The following is a 21,284-nucleotide window of genomic DNA, read 5'->3' on the forward strand; positions in this document are numbered from 1 at the left end:
TCCGTGCTGGGGAAATAGGTTTTGCAGCTGTTTGAGCTAAGATTTTCAAGTTATTCACTAAATGAAAACCTATACTGTGTGTCGGGCGAGAACTCCATTCAAATGCATGTAATAGCGAGAAACGCACTGTCTTGGCGAAATAAAGCGTTTTTGTACAACTTCATAAACATAGCTATAACATTTGATAGACGACTCAGATATACGTATTTACAAGTTTGCCTTATAGAATTCAGCATCTCCGTGCTGGGGAAATAGGTTTTGCAGCTCTTTGAGCTAAGATTGTCAAGTTATTCACAAAATGAAAACCTATACTTTGTTTTGGGCGAGAACTCCATTCAAAATGCATGTAATAGCGAGAAACGCACTGTCTTGGCGAAATAAAGCGTTTTTGTACAACTTCATAAACATAGCTATAACTTTTGATAGAAGACTCAGATATACGTATTCACAGCTTTGCCTTATAGAATTCAGCATCTCCGTGCTGGGGAAATAGGTTTTGCAGCTCTTTGAGCTAAGATTGTCAAGTTATTCACAAAATGAAAACCTATACTTTGTTTTGGGCGAGAACTCCATTCAAAATGCATGAAATAGCAAGAAACGCACTGTCTTGGCGAAATACAGGGTTTTTGTACAACTTCATAAACATAGCTATAACTTTTGATAGAAGACTCAGATATACGTATTTACAGCTTTGCCTTATAGAATTCAGCATCTCCGTGCTGGGAAAATAGGATTTGCAGCTGTTTGAGCTAAGATTTTCAAGTTATTCACAAAATGAAAACCTATACTTTGTTTTGGGCGAGAACTCCATTCAAATGCATGTAATAGCGAGAAACGCACTAACGTGGTGAAATAAAGCGTTTTTCCATCAACTACATGGAGATAGCTGTAACTTTTGATAGAAGACTCAGACACACATAAATATGAATTTGCCTTATAGAATTCAGCATCTCCGTGCTGGGGAAATAGGTTTTGCAGCTGTTTGAGTTAAGATTTTCAAGTTATTCACAAAATGAAAACCTATACTTTGTGTCGGGCGAGAACTCCATTCAAATGCATGTAATAGCGAGAAACGCACTGTCTTGGCGAAATAAAGCGTTTTTGTACAACTTCATAAACATAGCTATAACTTTTGATAGAAGACTCAGATATACGTATTTACAGCTTTGCCTTATAGAATTCAGCATCTCCGTGCTGGGGAAATAGGTTTTCCAGCTGTTTGAGCTAAGATTTTCAAGTTATTCACAAAATGAAAACCTATACTTTGTGTCGGGCGAGAACTCCATTCAAATGCATGTAATAGCGAGAAACGCACTAACGTGGTGAAATAAAGCGTTTTTCCATCAACTACATGGAGATAGCTGTAACTTTTGATAGAAGACTCAGACACACATAAATACGGCTTTGCCTTATAGAATTCAGCATCTCCGTGCTGGGGAAATAGGTTTTGCAGCTGTTTGAGTTACGATTTTCAAGTTATTCACAAAATGAAAACCTATACTTTGTGTCGGGCGAGAACGCCATTCAAATGCATGTAATAGCGAGAAACGCACTGTCTTGGCGAAATAAAGCGTTTTTGTACAACTTCATAAACATAGCTATAACTTTTGATAGAAGACTCAGATATACGTATTTACAGCTTTGCCTTATACAATTCAGCATCTCCGTGCTGGGGAAATAGGTTTTGCAGCTGTTTGAGCTAAGATTTTCAAGTTATTCACTAAATGAAAACCTATACTTTGTGTCGGGCGAGAACTCCATTCAAATGCATGTAATAGCGAGAAACGCACTGTCTCGGCGAAATAAACCGTTTTTGTACAACTTCATAAACATAGCTATAACATTTGATAGACGACTCAGATATACGTATTTACAAGTTTGCCTTATAGAATTCAGCATCTCCGTGCTGGGGAAATAGGTTTTGCAGCTCTTTGAGCTAAGATTGTCAAGTTATTCACAAAATGAAAACCTATACTTTGTTTTGGGCGAGAACTCCATTCAAAATGCATGAAATAGCGAGAAACGCACTGTCTTGGCGAAATAAAGCGTTTTTGTACAACTTCATAAACATAGCTATAACTTTTGATAGAAGACTCAGATATACGTATTTACAGCTTTGCCTTATAGAATTCAGCATCTCCGTGCTGGGGAAATAGGTTTTGCAGCTGTTTGAGCTAAGATTTTCAAGTTATTCACAAAATGAAAACCTATACTTTGTTTTGGGCGAGAACTCCATTCAAATGCATGTAATAGCGAGAAACGCACTAACGTGGTGAAATAAAGCGTTTTTCCATCAACTACATGGAGATAGCTGTAACTTTTGATAGAAGACTCAGACACACATAAATATGGATTTGCCTTATAGAATTCAGCATCTCCGTGCTGGGGAAATAGGTTTTGCAGCTGTTTGAGTTAAGATTTTCAAGTTATTCACAAAATGAAAACCTATACTTTGTGTCGGGCGAGAACGCCATTCAAATGCATGTAATAGCGAGAAACGCACTGTCTTGGCGAAATAAAGCGTTTTTGTACAACTTCATAAACATAGCTATAACTTTTGATAGAAGACTCAGATATACGTATTTACAGCTTTGCCTTATAGAATTCAGCATCTCCGTGCTGGGGAAATAGGTTTTGCAGCTGTTTGAGCTAAGATTTTCAAGTTATTCACTAAATGAAAACCTATACTTTGTGTCGGGCGAGAACTCCATTCAAATGCATGTAATAGCGAGAAACGCACTGTCTTGGCGAAATAAAGCGTTTTTGTACAACTTCATAAACATAGCTATAACTTTTGATAGAAGACTCAGATATACGTATTTACAGCTTTGCCTTATAGAATTCAGCATCTCCGTGCTGGGGAAATAGGTTTTGCAGCTGTTTGAGCTAAGATTTTCAAGTTATTCACTAAATGAAAACCTATACTTTGTGTCGGGCGAGAACTCCATTCAAATGCATGTAATAGCGAGAAACGCACTGTCTCGGCGAAATAAACCGTTTTTGTACAACTTCATAAACATAGCTATAACATTTGATAGACGACTCAGATATACGTATTTACAAGTTTGCCTTATAGAATTCAGCATCTCCGTGCTGGGGAAATAGGTTTTGCAGCTCTTTGAGCTAAGATTGTCAAGTTATTCACAAAATGAAAACCTATACTTTGTTTTGGGCGAGAACTCCATTCAAAATGCATGAAATAGCGAGAAACGCACTGTCTTGGCGAAATAAAGCGTTTTTGTACAACTTCATAAACATAGCTATAACTTTTGATAGAAGACTCAGATATACGTATTTACAGCTTTGCCTTATAGAATTCAGCATCTCCGTGCTGGGGAAATAGGTTTTGCAGCTGTTTGAGCTAAGATTTTCAAGTTATTCACTAAATGAAAACCTATACTGTGTGTCGGGCGAGAACTCCATTCAAATGCATGTAATAGCGAGAAACGCACTGTCTTGGCGAAATAAACCGTTTTTGTACAACTTCATAAACATAGCTATAACATTTGATAGACGACTCAGATATACGTATTTACAAGTTTGCCTTATAGAATTCAGCATCTCCGTGCTGGGGAAATAGGTTTTGCAGCTCTTTGAGCTAAGATTGTCAAGTTATTCACAAAATGAAAACCTATACTTTGTTTTGGGCGAGAACTCCATTCAAAATGCATGTAATAGCGAGAAACGCACTGTCTCGGCGAAATAAAGCGTTTTTGTACAACTTCATAAACATAGCTATAACTTTTGATAGAAGACTCAGATATACGTATTTATAGCTTTGCCTTATAGAATTCAGCATCTCCGTGCTGGGAAAATAGGATTTGCAGCTGTTTGAGCTAAGATTTTCAAGTTATTCACAAAATGAAAACCTATACTTTGTTTTGGGCGAGAACTCCATTCAAAATGCATGAAATAGCAAGAAACGCACTGTCTTGGCGAAATACAGGGTTTTTGTACAACTTCATAAACATAGCTATAACTTTTGATAGAAGACTCAGATATACGTATTTATAGCTTTGCCTTATAGAATTCAGCATCTCCGTGCTGGGAAAATAGGATTTGCAGCTGTTTGAGCTAAGATTTTCAAGTTATTCACAAAATGAAAACCTATACTTTGTTTTGGGCGAGAACTCCATTCAAATGCATGTAATAGCGAGAAACGCACTAACGTGGTGAAATAAAGCGTTTTTCCATCAACTACATGGAGATAGCTGTAACTTTTGATAGAAGACTCAGACACACATAAATATGGATTTGCCTTATAGAATTCAGCATCTCCGTGCTGGGGAAATAGGTTTTGCAGCTGTTTGAGTTAAGATTTTCAAGTTATTCACAAAATGAAAACCTATACTTTGTGTCGGGCGAGAACGCCATTCAAATGCATGTAATAGCGAGAAACGCACTGTCTTGGCGAAATAAAGCGTTTTTGTACAACTTCATAAACATAGCTATAACTTTTGATAGAAGACTCAGATATACGTATTTACAGCTTTGCCTTATAGAATTCAGCATCTCCGTGCTGGGGAAATAGGTTTTGCAGCTGTTTGAGCTAAGATTTTCAAGTTATTCACAAAATGAAAACCTATACTTTGTGTCGGGCGAGAACTCCATTCAAATGCATGTAATAGCGAGAAACGCACTGTCTTAGCGAAATAAAGCGTTTTTGTACAACTTCATAAACATAGCTATAACTTTTGATAGAAGACTCAGATATACGTATTTACAGCTTTGCCTTATAGAATTCAGCATCTCCGTGCTGGGGAAATAGGTTTTGCAGCTGTTTGAGCTAAGATTTTCAAGTTATTCACTAAATGAAAACCTATATTGTGTGTCGGGCGAGAACTCCATTCAAATGCATGTAATAGCGAGAAACGCACTGTCTTGGCGAAATAAACCGTTTTTGTACAACTTCATAAACATAGCTATAACATTTGATAGACGACTCAGATATACGTATTTACAAGTTTGCCTTATAGAATTCAGCATCTCCGTGCTGGGGAAATAGGTTTTGCAGCTCTTTGAGCTAAGATTGTCAAGTTATTCACAAAATGAAAACCTATACTTTGTGTCGGGCGAGAACTCCATTCAAAATGCATGTAATAGCGAGAAACGCACTGTCTCGGCGAAATAAAGCGTTTTTGTACAACTTCATAAACATAGCTATAACTTTTGATAGAAGACTCAGATATACGTATTCACAGCTTTGCCTTATAGAATTCAGCATCTCCGTGCTGGGGAAATAGGTTTTGCAGCTCTTTGAGCTAAGATTGTCAAGTTATTCACAAAATGAAAACCTATACTTTGTTTTGGGCGAGAACTCCATTCAAAATGCATGAAATAGCAAGAAACGCACTGTCTTGGCGAAATACAGGGTTTTTGTACAACTTCATAAACATAGCTATAACTTTTGATAGAAGACTCAGATATACGTATTTACAGCTTTGCCTTATAGAATTCAGCATCTCCGTGCTGGGAAAATAGGATTTGCAGCTGTTTGAGCTAAGATTTTCAAGTTATTCACAAAATGAAAACCTATACTTTGTTTTGGGCGAGAACTCCATTCAAATGCATGTAATAGCGAGAAACGCACTAACGTGGTGAAATAAAGCGTTTTTCCATCAACTACATGGAGATAGCTGTAACTTTTGATAGAAGACTCAGACACACATAAATATGGATTTGCCTTATAGAATTCAGCATCTCCGTGCTGGGGAAATAGGTTTTGCAGATGTTTGAGTTAAGATTTTCAAGTTATTCACAAAATGAAAACCTATACTTTGTGTCGGGCGAGAACGCCATTCAAATGCATGTAATAGCGAGAAACGCACTGTCTTGGCGAAATAAAGCGTTTGTGTACAACTTCATAAACATAGCTATAACTTTTGATAGAAGACTCAGATATACGTATTTACAGCTTTGCCTTATAGAATTCAGCATCTCCGTGCTGGGGAAATAGGTGTTGCAGCTCTTTGAGCTAAGATTTTCAAGTTATTCATAAAATGAAAACCTATACTTTGTGTCGGGCGAGAACTCCATTCAAAATGCATGAAATAGCAAGAAACGCACTGTCTTGGCGAAATAAAGCGTTTTTGTACAACTTCATAAACATAGCTATAACTTTTGATAGAAGGCTCAGACCCACATATTTATGGTTTTATCTTATAGAATTCAAAATCCCCGTGTTGAGCAGACAGGTTTTAAAGCTGTTTGAGCTAAGATTTTCGAGTTATTCACAAGATGAAAACCTATACTTTGTTTCGTGCGAGAACTCCATTCAAATGCATGTAACAGTCAGAAACGCACTGTCTCGGCGAAATAAAGTGTTTTTGTACAACTTCATGAAGTTACATGTAACTTTTGATAGAAGGCTCAGACCCACATATTTATGGTTTTATCTTATAGAATTCTATATCCCCGTGTTGAGCAAACAGGTTTTAAAGCTGTTTGAGCTAAGTTTTTCGAGTTATTCACAAGATGAAAACATATACTTTGTTTCGTGCGAGAACTCCATTCAAATGCATGTAATAGTCAGAAACGCACTGTCTCGGCGAAATAAAGTGTTTTTGTACAACTTCATGAAGTTACATGTAACTTTTGATAGAAGACTCAGACACACATATTTATGGTTTTATCTCATAGAATTCTATATCCCCGTGTTGAGCAGACGGGTTTTAAAGCTGTTTGAGCTAAGATTTTCAAGTTATTCACAAGATGAAAACCTATACTTTGTTTTCTGGCGAGAACTCCATTCAAATGCATGTAATAGTCAGAAACGCACTGTCTCGGCGAAATAAAGTGTTTTTGTACAACTTCATGAAGTTAGCTGTAACTTTTGATAGAAGGCTCAGACCCACATATTTATGGTTTTATCTTATAGAATTCAAAATCCCCGTGTTGAGCAGACAGGTTTTAAAGCTGTTTGAGCTAAGATTTTCGAGTTATTCACAAGATGAAAACCTATACTTTGTTTCGTGCGAGAACTCCATTCAAATGCATGTAACAGTCAGAAACGCACTGTCTCGGCGAAATAAAACCTTTTTGTACAACTTCATGAAGTTACATGTAACTTTTGATAGAAGGCTCAGACCCACATATTTATGGTTTTATCTTATAGAATTCTATATCCCCGTGTTGAGCAAACAGGTTTTAAAGCTGTTTGAGCTAAGTTTTTCGAGTTATTCACAAGATGAAAACATATACTTTGTTTCGTGCGAGAACTCCATTCAAATGCATGTAATAGTCAGAAACGCACTGTCTCGGCGAAATAAAGTGTTTTTGTACAACTTCATGAAGTTACATGTAACTTTTGATAGAAGACTCAGACACACATATTTATGGTTTTATCTCATAGAATTCTATATCCCCGTGTTGAGCAGACGGGTTTTAAAGCTGTTTGAGCTAAGATTTTCAAGTTATTCACAAGATGAAAACCTATACTTTGTTTTCTGGCGAGAACTCCATTCAAATGCATGTAATAGTCAGAAACGCACTGTCTCGGCGAAATAAAGTGTTTTTGTACAACTTCATGAAGTTAGCTGTAACTTTTGATAGAAGGCTCAGACCCACATATTTATGGTTTTATCTTATAGAATTCAAAATCCCCGTGTTGAGCAGACAGGTTTTAAAGCTGTTTGAGCTAAGATTTTCGAGTTATTCACAAGATGAAAACCTATACTTTGTTTCGTGCGAGAACTCCATTCAAATGCATGTAACAGTCAGAAACGCACTGTCTCGGCGAAATAAAGCCTTTTTGTACAACTTCATGAAGTTAGCTGTAACTTTTGATAGAAGGCTCAGACCCACATATTTATGGTTTTATCTTATAGAATTCTATATCCCCGTGTTGAGCAAACAGGTTTTAAAGCTGTTTGAGCTAAGATTTTCGAGTTATTCACAAGATGAAAACCTATACTTTGTTTCGTGCGAGAACTCCATTCAAATGCATGTAATAGTCAGAAACGCACTGTCTCGGCGAAATAAAGCCTTTTTGTACAACTTCATGAAGTTACATGTAACTTTTGATAGAAGACTCAGACACACATATTTATGGTTTTATCTCATAGAATTCAAAATCCCCGTGTTGAGCAAACAGGTTTTAAAGCTGTTTGAGCTAAGATTTTCGAGTTATTCACAAGATGAAAACCTATACTTTGTTTCGTGCGAGAACTCCATTTAAATGCATGTAACAGTCAGAAACGCACTGTCTCGGCGAAATAAAGCCTTTTTGTACAACTTCATGAAGTTACATGTAACTTTTGATAGAAGACTCAGACACACATATTTATGGTTTTATCTCATAGAATTCAAAATCCCCGTGTTGAGCAAACAGGTTTTAAAGCTGTTTGAGCTAAGATTTTCGAGTTATTCACAAGATGAAAACCTATACTTTGTTTCGTGCGAGAACTCCATTTAAATGCATGTAATAGTCAGAAACGCACTGTCTCGGCGAAATAAAGCCTTTTTGTACAACTTCATGAAGTTATATGTAACTTTTGATAGAAGACTCAGACCCACATATTTATGGTTTTATCTCATAGAATTCAATATCCCCGTGTTGAGCAGACAGGTTTTAAAGCTGTTTGAGCTAAGATTTTCAAGTTATTCACATAATGAAAACCTATACTTTGTTTTCTGGCGAGAACTCCATTCAAATGCATGTAACAGTCAGAAACGCACTGTGTCGGCGAAATAAAGCCTTTTTGTACAACTTCATGAAGTTAGCTGTAACTTTTGATAGAAGACTCAGACACACATATTTATGGTTTTATCTTATAGAATTCTATATCCCCGTGTTGAGCAAACAGGTTTGCTCAATAAATAAAGCGTTTTTTCATAAACTTCATAGATTCTTCCTGCCTGTGGGCGTCAAACTATACCCCCCCCCCCCCTCCTTTCTGTAACTATCAAAACTATCATAGTCTAAAACTATCATCTCATATCAAAACTATCATAATCACATTATCTGACTTTATCAGTTATAACAATGAGAAACGGTAAACAATTTGGCAAATAAATGACTTATAATTGTGCTTACCTGGTCCAGATGATCCACAGCCCCTTTGCATTTGTTATAATCCAGGATGATGTGGGGCTTTCTCTTCCCAGAGTCCTGGACTTGTAGCTCACGGTGCCTGGTGCTCAATAAGACAACATTTTTTCTTTGCTTGGGGATGTAGGAAACCACAGCCTTGTCCCCCCTGTAGCGACCTGGACGGGAGAGACGATCATCGAATCTTACTGCCCGATTAATTTGCTCAAATCTTTTTTTTGACATGGTAGCAGGAAACAGAAGAGCCCTGTCTCCCCATCCCACAGGCTTGTTGTCGTTTCATGTTGAGACCTGTACAGGCCAGCCAGCATCACAAGCCCCATGTAAGCCTGCAACCCCTCCTCATCTATGTCCTTCCAGTCTTTTACTGACCTGTTGCCCTGCAGGTTGGTGAAATGCAGGATTAGCTGCATAATGTCCTCTGCAAAAAAAAGATGGAAAGTGCTCACAGGGCTGCTGATCCTACGAATTGCATAATGGGTTGGTCCTGGGGTTAAAATGGGAGGAGGAAAAAATGGCAGGACCTCTTCATGTGTGGGTTGCCACATGATTTCTCCATTTTTAGATCTCCACTGGCCATCCTCCAGTCTTGTCTCTTCCTCCTGCTCTTCTTCCTCCTTCTCCTCCTCCTCCTCCTCACACGAGCTGCAAAGCTCCTCGGTGCCTGGCAAAAATTCTTCTTCGCTGTCAGAAGTATCTCCACTGCTTGTGGTATCGTTTTCACTTTCTGAAGAGTGCAAAACTGCAGCAACAGCCTCCTCTAAACTGAGTGCACGCTTCATTGTGTCTGTGCAGAAATGACCACTCAGACCAGGCTGCAAAGTATTCTCATAGACTTCAAAGGTGCACCTGAATAAACATGCTATACCATACAGCCAATAAGAGAGAGGAGGCTCACTCTTGATCAAGAAAAAACATAAACGCACGCCTTTGATCTCTCTCCCTCTCTCTCTCTCTCTCTCACACACACACACACACACACACACACACACACACACACACACACACACACATGCACACACATACACACAATACCATTTTATGGTGGTTAGCTGTTTTATTGTCATGCGTTTTACAAGGTAAGATAACCATGTCCTGCATTCAAAACCACTGAAAATGTCTATGGTGGTGCTGTGCCTAATATTGCCTAATATGCTGGGTAATGGCACAGCTAGCGACTGGGTGACTTTATTCACCCGCTTCGGCTGTTATCAGTCCATACAATGGGCGTTATTAGCACAAATCAGTCCCATAGATATGGACCATCTCCTGCTAGATTGTTCAGAAGGTTGTTATCATCCATCCAGATGGAGGATCACTAACAGGAGCGTGGGAAGACTCCAGAATCCACTCTGGCTGGAATCCGGTGGATACAGCAGTGTTTACAGGTAAGACCATTTAAACGGACAGCATTTATAGAATGACTATTAAAAGTCAGCGAGTGTCAATAATGTTAATGTGGTTATGTTAGTAATACACCGAGTGCTAATATAACAGCTTTAAGATGCATTTGTAGATATTATTACGTGTTTTACCGTCTTTATGGTGCTAGCTTAAAGTTACGGTGTAAACGTTAGCTTATATTGTAGTAAAGCTGTTACTGTTTAAACGATGTTAGCACAGAAATATTAGCTTCTGTCATGACTGATGAAGTTACTGGTTAATAAAGTTTCCAGTAAAGTGTTTAATCGCAGCCACAGATTGACAGCAAATATCTCGATTAGCTTCAGTGCATCTGTAATAAATATGTGCAAGTTTCAGTGCTTCGTTTAAACTGTATGATACTTATACTGACCCAGGGTCAGTGTAAAATACAATCCTAGCTGTGTGAACAAAGCCTGGCTCCTTTAATCCTGAATGACAAACCTCAGGATGCAGGTTATTATTACTCTTTCCTGCTGGCACACCTGTCACACCTGAGAGTCAGCTAGAAACGTACAGTGACGTGGACATCATGCAAAGACTGCCAGACTCTGTAATACTGCAAATGATCAGTGACTCAAGTTATCACTAAACTTTAAACGGCACCTCTGTGTCTCTGTGTGTCTCTGAACATTTAGGATTGAGTCAGGCTGCATCAGCTGAAGCTGTTATTTGTATATATCAGTATTTTTTTTAATTCAGGTGTGGGGAAAATACGTAAGACTGCAGTGAAGCGATGTACCAGATTAATCCCTGGCCAAAGGTATCGTACTTAAATCAGACTACTGATCCAGCCACATCAGCCTTTTGTGAGGTCTGTTTAAAGTAGACTAAAAATGAACTGCAGGTTCCTGAGAGGTGGACTGTGAGCACAGAAACACATGTTCATACATACAGCTGCAGCAAACTTACATTAATTTTAAATAGATTTGTTACTCTGATGTCTGTCTCTGTGTTAGTCCTCTGACAGACTGGTGACCTGTCCAGGTGTGCTCTACCTATGACTACTGGGACAGGCTCTAGCCTTTTTAATAGAAATTTTCTGTTATTCTCATTTAAAGTATTTAAGTGCTCATGCATGTGCTTAGTTGTGACACTGTTATAGACTGTTCAGTGAAAGTTTCTAAAACTAGATGAACTTACTTCAGCGTCAGCAGTTTGAGAAAACAACTCCCTTTACAGGTGCTGATAAGGCCAAGGGCACAAAACAGCTTAACCATTGATCCGTTAGGTTTCATAGCGAGACACGTGAAGTGTGGTGCGATCAGTTTGTAACTTCCTCCCTCTTCCTTGGAATGCATAAAGGAGTAGGAGCACCACTTCTGTGGCAGCGCTGACATGACTGAACTGTGATGTTTGATGTGTGTTGGCTCTCCTGTGCGCAGTAATAAATAGCTTGATCACAGCTCTTTCTGTGTTGCAGACTTTATTTAAAAAATTCCACGACACCCCCCACTGTGAACCTGAATTGAATATTCAGAAGACATTTGTTTAAATAGTTCTAGAAATCTGAGCTGTTGGTGTGTCCTTGGATTGTGTAGTAATAATATCAGAGCTGGCAATCTTTCTTACTGAATCTCTACTATGAGTCATGTTACCTGAGATTAATTCTATGTTTACCTGTCAGCCTGGACAAATGTGCTGTGTGAAGGAAATTAAATTAAATCAGGTCTGAACTGCGTACATTTAAGGAACCTGTTCATATTTAATTGAAATATGAACCAGTGTTTTTTTTTTGATTGCTGATTCCAAGATAGTCTTTGTGGAAATCCTGTTTGGCTTTTTGTTATTTTAATTCTCTTTTCTGTTTTCCAGAACAGTTCTCCACAGTCACTGTCCACATGGGTCAGTGGGACCAAGAAGCACTCTGCTAATGTGTGGACTCTGACCAGCAACATCCAGCAAGACCCAGACAGTGTTTTCTATCTCCCAGCTGGAGGTTTTTGTTTGTCTGTGACTGGAGAGTCAGATTTTTGTTGAGCTTCACACTTGCAGAGGTAAGTCAGTTTGCAGAGATCCCTCCCACCCTGGCTTTTATGTGCTAGATTTCTTATCTGAAACAGTAATATTTCAGTGACTGCTGCTTATACCACAGGTTAATACACTCTACTGATCCCTGATAGGAGAATCATCAATTTTGCCAACAAAGAAGCCTGGTGGATGTTTGTTTACAGTCTGATGATGGGACATCATGCTCTGCATCTTCAAAGTTTGCCTCCTCATTATTATTCATACCCAGTAATGTGAAGTATGCTTATATCTACTATAACTGAACCAACCTGGTGCTCTTCATTTATGGAGGCTGTTGAGTCTGAATGTTGGATGTTGTGTATCTCGTGTTCTCTGGGCTTTGTTGTCCTCAGTCTTTTTGCGGGATCAGAAAACAAAACCAGGAGGCGCGTAAATGTTTCTTCTCCATGATGTTTCTTCAAATGTTTCTTCTGGATGATGATAAGACTGTGACACGGGATGCCACCTTTGGTCTTGTTATGAAGCAAAGCTCAGGAAGAAGTGTGATTAAATGGTACCCACATGTTGAGAAGGATGTACAGGGGCACCTGCAGCCAAATCCAAGCCTCAGGTTAGTTGTAGTTGCAGAACGCTATAGGACTGAGACAGCTGAGGCATCAAATGTTTGATTAAATGGATGAAAAAGAGAAGTTTCTTCCCTATAATTATCACTTCTTAAAATCTGTAGCAACTTCAAGTCTGTCAGCATGCTGAGCATGCTCAGAATGTGACAATATATTTTTGTTCAATATTTAATTTCTTTCAGTTGCAATTGTTAAATGAAAAAAAAAATATTCTTATAATTTAGCAAACTAATTTATCAAAAAAATATATATACATATATCTGTATTAGTTTTAATGAATTAATTTGACACCTGTATTGAAAATACCATATTGTATTCATACAGAATCAGTATGGTATCATTGTTTGTCTGTTCACTGATTGTTGAAACTAAGAGCTAGTTTGATCTGTTTAGATCTAAAGTATCCATAGTTGAGCTCTAATGTTTCTTCACCCCTTTGTGTGTGATATGTGATTTCCTACATGCTGGCAGAGCAGCAGTTTGTGCTCACAGATGGTGACGGTGTGGAGAGACGGTGGTGTTTCCTCAGAAGAACCAGCAGAGTCACAAAGGGCACCAGTCCATCTCACCACCTTGACTTGCTGACTGATGCTCGTCTGCACTGCACAGAGGAAATCAACTGAGCGAGGTTTGTCCAGTGACGTGTTATGAAATGTATATTTGTTTTATGCTTACAGATATGTTTTTCTTGACAGAGGCTCTGCAGAGGTTAGACAAAGCAGAGAAAATATGTGCTTTACATTTTACTGTGATTTATTGAGATATTTGTTGCCTGATGTTCAGCAGGAATGGAGAAATAGAATCAAAGGAAGATGTTTTTGATGTTTTTGTAATGATGTAAGTAAATCTTCAATATTATTTATTTGCTTGGTTATATTAGGAGTGTTTCTGAGTGAGGGAGAGAGGAGTCATCATCCAGGTAAAGTGACGTGGATCAGTGGATACACTTGTCTCCCCTTTAAAGGAGACAATCCAAGTCATCCTTAAATGTTAGTGCTTTCAAATACACAAACATTTTTAAAGGACAAAAATGAACATCCAACTTTGACTGTAATACAAAATAAATCTTTGCATGTGTGTTTTCAAACTCTCAGATGGGCAGTATATCAGTCTTGGACTGTCTAACCTGCCGGAGCAGCATTGAATGATCACCACACATGAGCATGTTCCTGCAACATTCAGCATCTGATCTGTCATCTGTGTGCTTCTGCTTTTGGTAAGTAGAGTTACCCAACTCCAGTAACTCTAAACACATGCCATCCATTTCTAACGGCCTGGTTACTTCCTGTCAGTTACTTTAGAAACCATGTGGTCACCTGACCTAACACTGTTTCTTCTTCTTCCCCTTAATGTTGAAGTGTCAAATGTCAAACAGCTGGAGAGGAAACTACACCAGTGTACTGGGACGTTTCAGTAACACGTGCCAGATGCTGTTCCTTCATGGTGACATCACCAGAGACAGTCCCGCCCACCTCAGGACCTCGCCATTGATCATGATGATTATAATGATGACAGCGAGCGGAACTAAGACTGTAAAAATCCACAACCAGAATGTTTAGATGCTTTCTAATTATTAATGAATACTGAGAGCCTCTTTCTGTGTTTTGTCTGTTTTGAGTTTTTACCTCATTTGTTACTAACAAAGTTCACCAAACTCACATAGTTTACAGAATGTAAACTATGTGATAGTTTACATCAAGGTTTATTTTCTTAGAAATCATAGTTTTTCTCCCTTTCTCTTTTTCTCTTTTGTAATTGATGATAATTCAGTGAATATACTGCGCTGCTTCCTTTTATTGCGTCACACATTGCTTTAAGTTTTTCAGTGTCCAGTTATTTTTTACTGCTGTTTGAATTCTCTGAATGTTTGACCCTGTAGACTGTTTGATGGACTGCTTGTCTTCCTGTTTGTTACCGCCGCCTGTTTTTGACTAAAGATTTGGATTTCTGACTTTAACACAGCCTCTGCGTGTCCTCCCTTTGTGTCCTCTTCCTCTGTGAATGTGTTGCATGTGTCACAGATTCATTTTATTAACAGCTTTCCCACAGTGAGTTGCATCAGCATTCATTCACAGCACATTTCAGAAGGATTCAGATTAATACAGTGATCTTATAGTCAGAATGATCCTGACAGAGTGCCACTGTAAATTATCTTTCATCAGGTAAATTTTAAAGTTCAGTATTTCAAAGCAGGAGTTATGAAGAATCATATTGGCATTAGGACTGTAACAATATGTACTTACAAACGTACAGTTTTTTAATTATGTTAGAATATTGGAAGACAATCAACTTTTAGTGTTTTCCGCATATTAATTATTCTGAAATAGAGATGGTGACCCTAACTGTACAGAAGCACTAAACAACTGACAATCTAACAGACATCTTTGGCCTGAGCCGTCATGCACAGTGAGTCTGATCCTTTGCTGTGAGAGTCTGACAAGCATGTTTCTGGTCAGTTTGGAACAAATAATATCACAATGTTGATCTTTTTTTCAATATTCCTTCTCTTTACAACATAAACTGTGATCAAAGCTACTTATGTTCACAGCGTGTAATAATACTGACAGTCCAGAGCATTGTGGTCTGTTGAGCTAGGGTTAGGGTTACGGTTAGCAATTCAGACATATGTAATCAATATTAAACGTCTCTGACGTGGGCCACTGTCCGCAGTGTTGGGAAATCCATACCAGGCTGGAACGAGTCAAGGTAGGTGAGCATCCACGAGAAGACAGCAGATGCATCCTACTAATACTGACAGGACCAGGAGACTCCAGAAACCGAGCATCTTCTCTTCAGTGCCATCCTCTCCTGTCACCCTCTCTGCCCGCAGCTCTTTGAGTATGGGGTAGATAAGGGCCCAGAGAAACCCTTATTACTAATTTGTATTATAATTCAATTTTCATGAAATATTCATATTCAGTATCGGTCCTTTTATATTATAACCACGTATCCACCCAGACTCATGGTGGGCCAGGGCTCTGTCCTGGGATGCTTGAGTACAAGGTAATGTACACCTGACCAGGTATCCAGTCTGTCAGAATTGTTTTCAATATTTGGTTCAAAAACATGAGTGACAACAAAAATCCAACTAGGATTCTTGCATATGATGAATGAAGTCTGTCTTTGACTGTATTGTCCAGCTGATCCATCAAACCCCCAGCAGGTGAACCTTATTCATGACATAACACGGCAACAATGTAAAAAATTAAACAGCAACAGTCTAAATGTGAAGTGCATTCTAAACTCCTCGTCAATAAATTATATGCAAAGAGTCATTCAGGTCACCACAGAACCCAGAGTCTTCATCATTAAATCTCTGGTTGCTTCATTTTTCTATCCTATATCAGATACTTTAAAGGTTAGGTTAGGTAAACTTGCATTCTCATGGTGAGGCAAAGTGCTTTATGTGTGTGTGTGCGTGTCATGAACGGCTATAAAAGGCCTATAATTAAAGAACAAAGCGGGGTTTGAGTTGGAGTTACGGCAGACTGTCACTACTTGTAAATGGAACGCAGCCTTCCTACGGCGGACAGCTAATAACAGGAATCGGACGCGGTCCACCCAAGTCCACAGCAACCACCATAGCAACCGCCTAGCATGACCTTAAAAACATATTCTGTCTTCATAACTATCAAAAACGTGAAATGATTTGCAAAGTGTGACAGTGTTACAGCTGCAGAGAGCTATGGCGGTATCTTTGGAAGCTGTTTACATAGCTAATAATATACAATATAACTATGGAGACAGTCAGTCACGTGAGCTAGCGGTGCATGTTTACTACAGTAAATAAGGTGATTGTGTGCACAGCGTCCACACGCTGCAGAGGGTAAAGACATTACTTCAACATTGTTTTATATTGATATATATTTGCCTTCTGTTGACCATCACCTCAGGTTCACTATTACAGTTTCAGCCTACAGATGCACACTGTCTAAATATGAACACATTCAAAAACTCATGTCTCAGAAATAAGCACAGCTGTTCATGTTTGTCATTAGAGTTTTATTTGTAAGAAAATTATGAACTTCATATTGTGTATGAAATAAAAGAACATTTCACAACTCTGAGTCAACAGAAACAGGTAACAGAAATGTCTCTAATGTAGACATGTACAGTGTAGTGTAAGCATTAAAAGATTATAAAGGAAACACTAACATTCATGTGAAACTAATTGTAATAAAAAATGAACAGGTGCTTTATAGATTTAAAAGAAAGAATCTGAAAACAACACTTTTTTGGTCTAAGTGATCAAAGTAGAAAACAGAACTGATGTTCAAGAACAAACCGTAGCTGCACTAATATTACACATCTCGATCGTTGTAGTGAACAGACATGTTGCTTTTAAAACCACATGCAGTTTGTCATGGTCTCAGTGAACATGACTGTTCACTGAGACCATGAACGCCACTTCGCTGAAGCATTCTTCTTCTTCTTCTTCTTCTTGCCATTAAATTGGAAGCAGAAGGAGCACGAGCTGCTTTGATCTACTGAAAGGAAAAAGCAGAACATCTGAGCTGAAACCAGTCAGCTGAAATCATTAAGACAGGAACAATCATTCAATGCAGTGTCTCAGGTGGCTTAGCCTGTTACAACTGTTGATACAAGCTAAATACGGTTAACACACAGTGTCAGGGAGCTCCAGTGTGGGAACTAGTGGCTTTACGTTTGTAGTCATTTAACTTTCATCCATTCATTCATTTAATTCAGGAGGAAGAAATGCCAGGTTGGTGCAGGCTGGTTACATGCATTTGGTCCCATGCTGTCTTTAACTAAATGACTTGGTTCATTTTATGGCTGGGCTGTATGTGGGGTTATATCATGTTATTTGGGCAGAAGTACCTGTCCCCTGTTAGACTTAGAAAGTTTCTCCATAAGTAGAGTTTCTAACTCTTCTAGCACATCTGTGGCTTTTTGGTGGCTCTTTTTACCCCACACTGGTTGTGAGTGTGTAAATAGTCCCACTAGTTCTTTTGGGTTGCAGTTAACTTGGGAGGAAGGGGTGGGTATGCCATGACTAGATGAATAACAATTATCTGGGATACATAAATTTCATAATGCATGCATATATCTCTATCAATTAAACCTGGCCTGAGGGCTGCCATTTTTTACATTCAGTTATTTCTCTTAGAAATGTTGGAACTAAATAATGAATGTGTTACAGTTAAAGTGAAACACTGGTCAGTGTAAATGGCTCATTGGGACACAGAAACCTTTAAATTAAACCTGATATCTAGTGTTAAACAATATCAAAGCTGTAAAAGATGTAAATAAATTCAAACAAGTGAGCTTTTCTCTTTGTGCTGAATATCAACACTGTGATTTCTTAGACTGTAAGCTTTACTTTAGCACAACCAGTTGTAGAAGCCGTCACTCCAAATGTCTTTTGATAACAAGAAAAAAATACCTTTTCAGTCCACGGCCTGAAGTTCTTCTCCGACATCTTCTGCCATCAGCTTTGTCTGCTGGTTTGAAGACAATAAACCACAAAAAAGATGATTTAGTCACTTTGTCTGCATCATGCAGCTCGAATGTGTCGTGTAACAATGTTGAATAGCCGTCGTTATCCCTCTGCTGTGTCAGTAGGATTGTACTGTACAGCATCTCATTGACATGTGAGGAATGCTAATGTAACACGATAACAGACTTACATCATTAAAATATAAAGGGCAGGAGATATTTAGATATTTTTATATTTATATTACATTTTATAGCTGACAGATATTACTAAATAGATAGAATTTACTAAATAGCTGGATGAACATGAAAAATATGTCTATAATAACAAATGACCATGAGAGCCAGTAGAATTAATTCAACTGGACACTCAAAAGATGTCCTTAAATGCTCTTTAAGTGGCAGAACAGATTAACAAACAGTTAATCGCTTACTTGAGATGAAATCTGCTCAGCTACTTTGAAAACAGCTTCTAACTGGTTCCTCCTTTAACAGGATGACTGCTCAGGGGTAAGGCCATCATGCAATCCAGCAACCTTTATGGTTCTGCTTTGATTCACCAGGAACTATTAGGGAAACCTTCCAGAGCCTCCTGTGAAAGACACAGGGATAAACACAAACATTTATTAACATGTTCCACAGTCTTCCAGTTTGATTTTCTCATCCTGTGGACAACAACATACAGGGATGCAGGTTTATTGTTAACTTTTGTAAGGTTTATTTAGTGAACATATCCAGCTGCAGCTCCACTGTGATGCTGAACTGGATAAGCACTTAAGAAAATGTGTCAATAAATGGACGTACATCAACTTACTATATTTATCCAAACAGACTGGACCAATAATGCTTCACTGAGTTACAGTGTAAGAATGTCTTGTGCTGATATACCTGCAAACTTGACAACAAAGGTTTTTCAGACTGCATGTAGCTGTCCTCTATGTCAGCTAGCACATTTACATTTATGTCACACTTATTTCTGCTTTCCCATTTTATAATTATTACTTACATTTTGATTAGATACCTTGAGTTTGTAAATGATCAGATTACATAATTGGAATACAATGTATCCAATTCAGGGTTGCAGGAGGATGAAGCCTATCCCAGCTGAGACAGGACAGAGAAAAGGACAGGCTGCCAGTTTATCGCAGGGCTAACACAATATGTGTAACAGAAAATCCACTTAAATGTTTGATATTTGTTATAATAATCATAATTATGACTATTATTTAAAGGTTTCTTCATAAATACATTTTGATTTTTTATAACCCATAAAATACAAACCTGAGCTGTTTCAGATTCTGACCTCTGACCTCAGTGACCTGGCTGTGTCCTCACTGCAGCTCCCTCTTGGAAGTACGTCTGCTTCTTGTCTTCCCCCAGTGTTGACCGCCTGCCCTTAATATCACGTACTGTAACTGAGGAACAAAAAAGGACAAACACTTGCCTTCATTTAAGAAGTAGATTCATACAGAGATAATCTATGGAAACACACTAGTTCACCCTTTTGGGAGGAATCAGTTCCTGTGAAACATTTCTGTAAATGAACATCACGTGGAGAATGAATGAAATGAGTTCTTCAGGTGACTCAGCAGTCCCACACTGACAAATGAAATCTAGTTAAACTATTAAGCATATTTGCTCTTCTGGAATCTGTGTTAAACAACAACAAACATAAATTAGTAACAAAAATACAGCTGAGTATAGGCTTTACAAACCACCAGCAGCCATAATGCTAAATTTTAATCTTCAGATGTTTCTGAGCCGTCTTCAACCTGCTTTTAACACATTAAAGTCCCACAGTCAATGCAGCCTGACTCAATCCTAAATGTTCAGCACACAGAGACACAGAGGTACCGTTTAAAGTTTAGTGTTAACTTGAGTCACTGATCATTTGCAGTATTACAGAGTCTGGCAGTCTTTGCATGATGTCCACGTCACTGTACGTTTCTAGCTGACTCTCAGGTGTGACAGGTGTGCCAGCAGGAAAGAGTAATAATAACCTGCATCCTGAGGTTTGTCATGCAGGATTAAAGGAGCCAGGCTTTGTTCACACAGCTAGGATTGTATTTTACACTGACCCTGGGTCAGTATAAGTATCATACAGTTTAAACGAAGCACTGAAACTTGCACATATTTATTACAGATGTACTGAAGCTAATCGAGATATTTGCTGTCAATCTGTGGCTGCGATTAAACACTTTACTGGAAACTTTATTAACCAGTAACTTCATCAGTCATGACAGAAGCTAATATTTCTGCGCTAACATCGTTTAAACAGTAACAGCTTTACTACAATATAAGCTAACGTTTACACCGTAACTTTAAGCTAGCACCATAAAGACGGTAAAACACGTAATAATATCTACAAATGCATCTTAAAGCTGTTATATTAGCACTCGGTGTATTACTAACATAACCACATTAACATTATTGACACTCGCTGACTTTTATAGTCATTCTATAAATGCTGTCCGTTTAAGCGGTCGTACCTGTAAACACTGCATATCCACCGGATTCCAGCCAGAGTGGATTCTGGAGTCTTCCCACGCTCCTGTTAGTGATCCTCCATCTGGATGGATGATAACAACCTTCTGAACAATCTAGCAGGAGATGGCCCATATCTATGGGACTGATTTGTGCTAATAACGCCATTTCATAAAGACAGCTGTAAATTTTGATAGAAGACTCAGACACACATAAATATGGCTTTGCCTTATAGAATTCAGCATATCTGTGCTGGGGAAATAGGTTTTGCAGCTGTTTGA

At 38.4% G+C, this 21,284-nt stretch overlaps 1 long non-coding RNA gene across 3 annotated transcripts in view; it reads left to right on the top strand.

The window, feature by feature from the left end:
* The window catches only part of LOC146365200 (uncharacterized), a 105,999-nt gene extending 91,015 nt beyond the window's left edge, over positions 1-14,984 (top strand). The window contains exons 4-10 of one of the 3 annotated variants that reach the window (XR_014798721.1): positions 10,357-10,437; positions 12,287-12,468; positions 12,567-13,052; positions 13,542-13,693; positions 13,946-14,054; positions 14,160-14,281; positions 14,424-14,984. This is a non-coding gene — a long non-coding RNA (uncharacterized LOC146365200). Of the gene's footprint in view, positions 1-9,971; positions 10,438-12,286; positions 12,469-12,566; positions 13,053-13,536; positions 13,694-13,945; positions 14,055-14,159; positions 14,282-14,423 lie in introns of those variants that run through there. The other 2 variants (XR_014798719.1, XR_014798720.1) reach the window with 2 other exon arrangements.
* Positions 14,985-21,284: the final 6,300 nt, after the last annotated feature.

The sequence above is a fragment of the Perissodus microlepis genome, chromosome 19, assembly GCF_051167445.1.
Source record: "Perissodus microlepis isolate ML-2025 ecotype Zambia chromosome 19, ASM5116744v1, whole genome shotgun sequence".
Classification (NCBI taxonomy): domain Eukaryota; kingdom Metazoa; phylum Chordata; class Actinopteri; order Cichliformes; family Cichlidae; genus Perissodus; species Perissodus microlepis.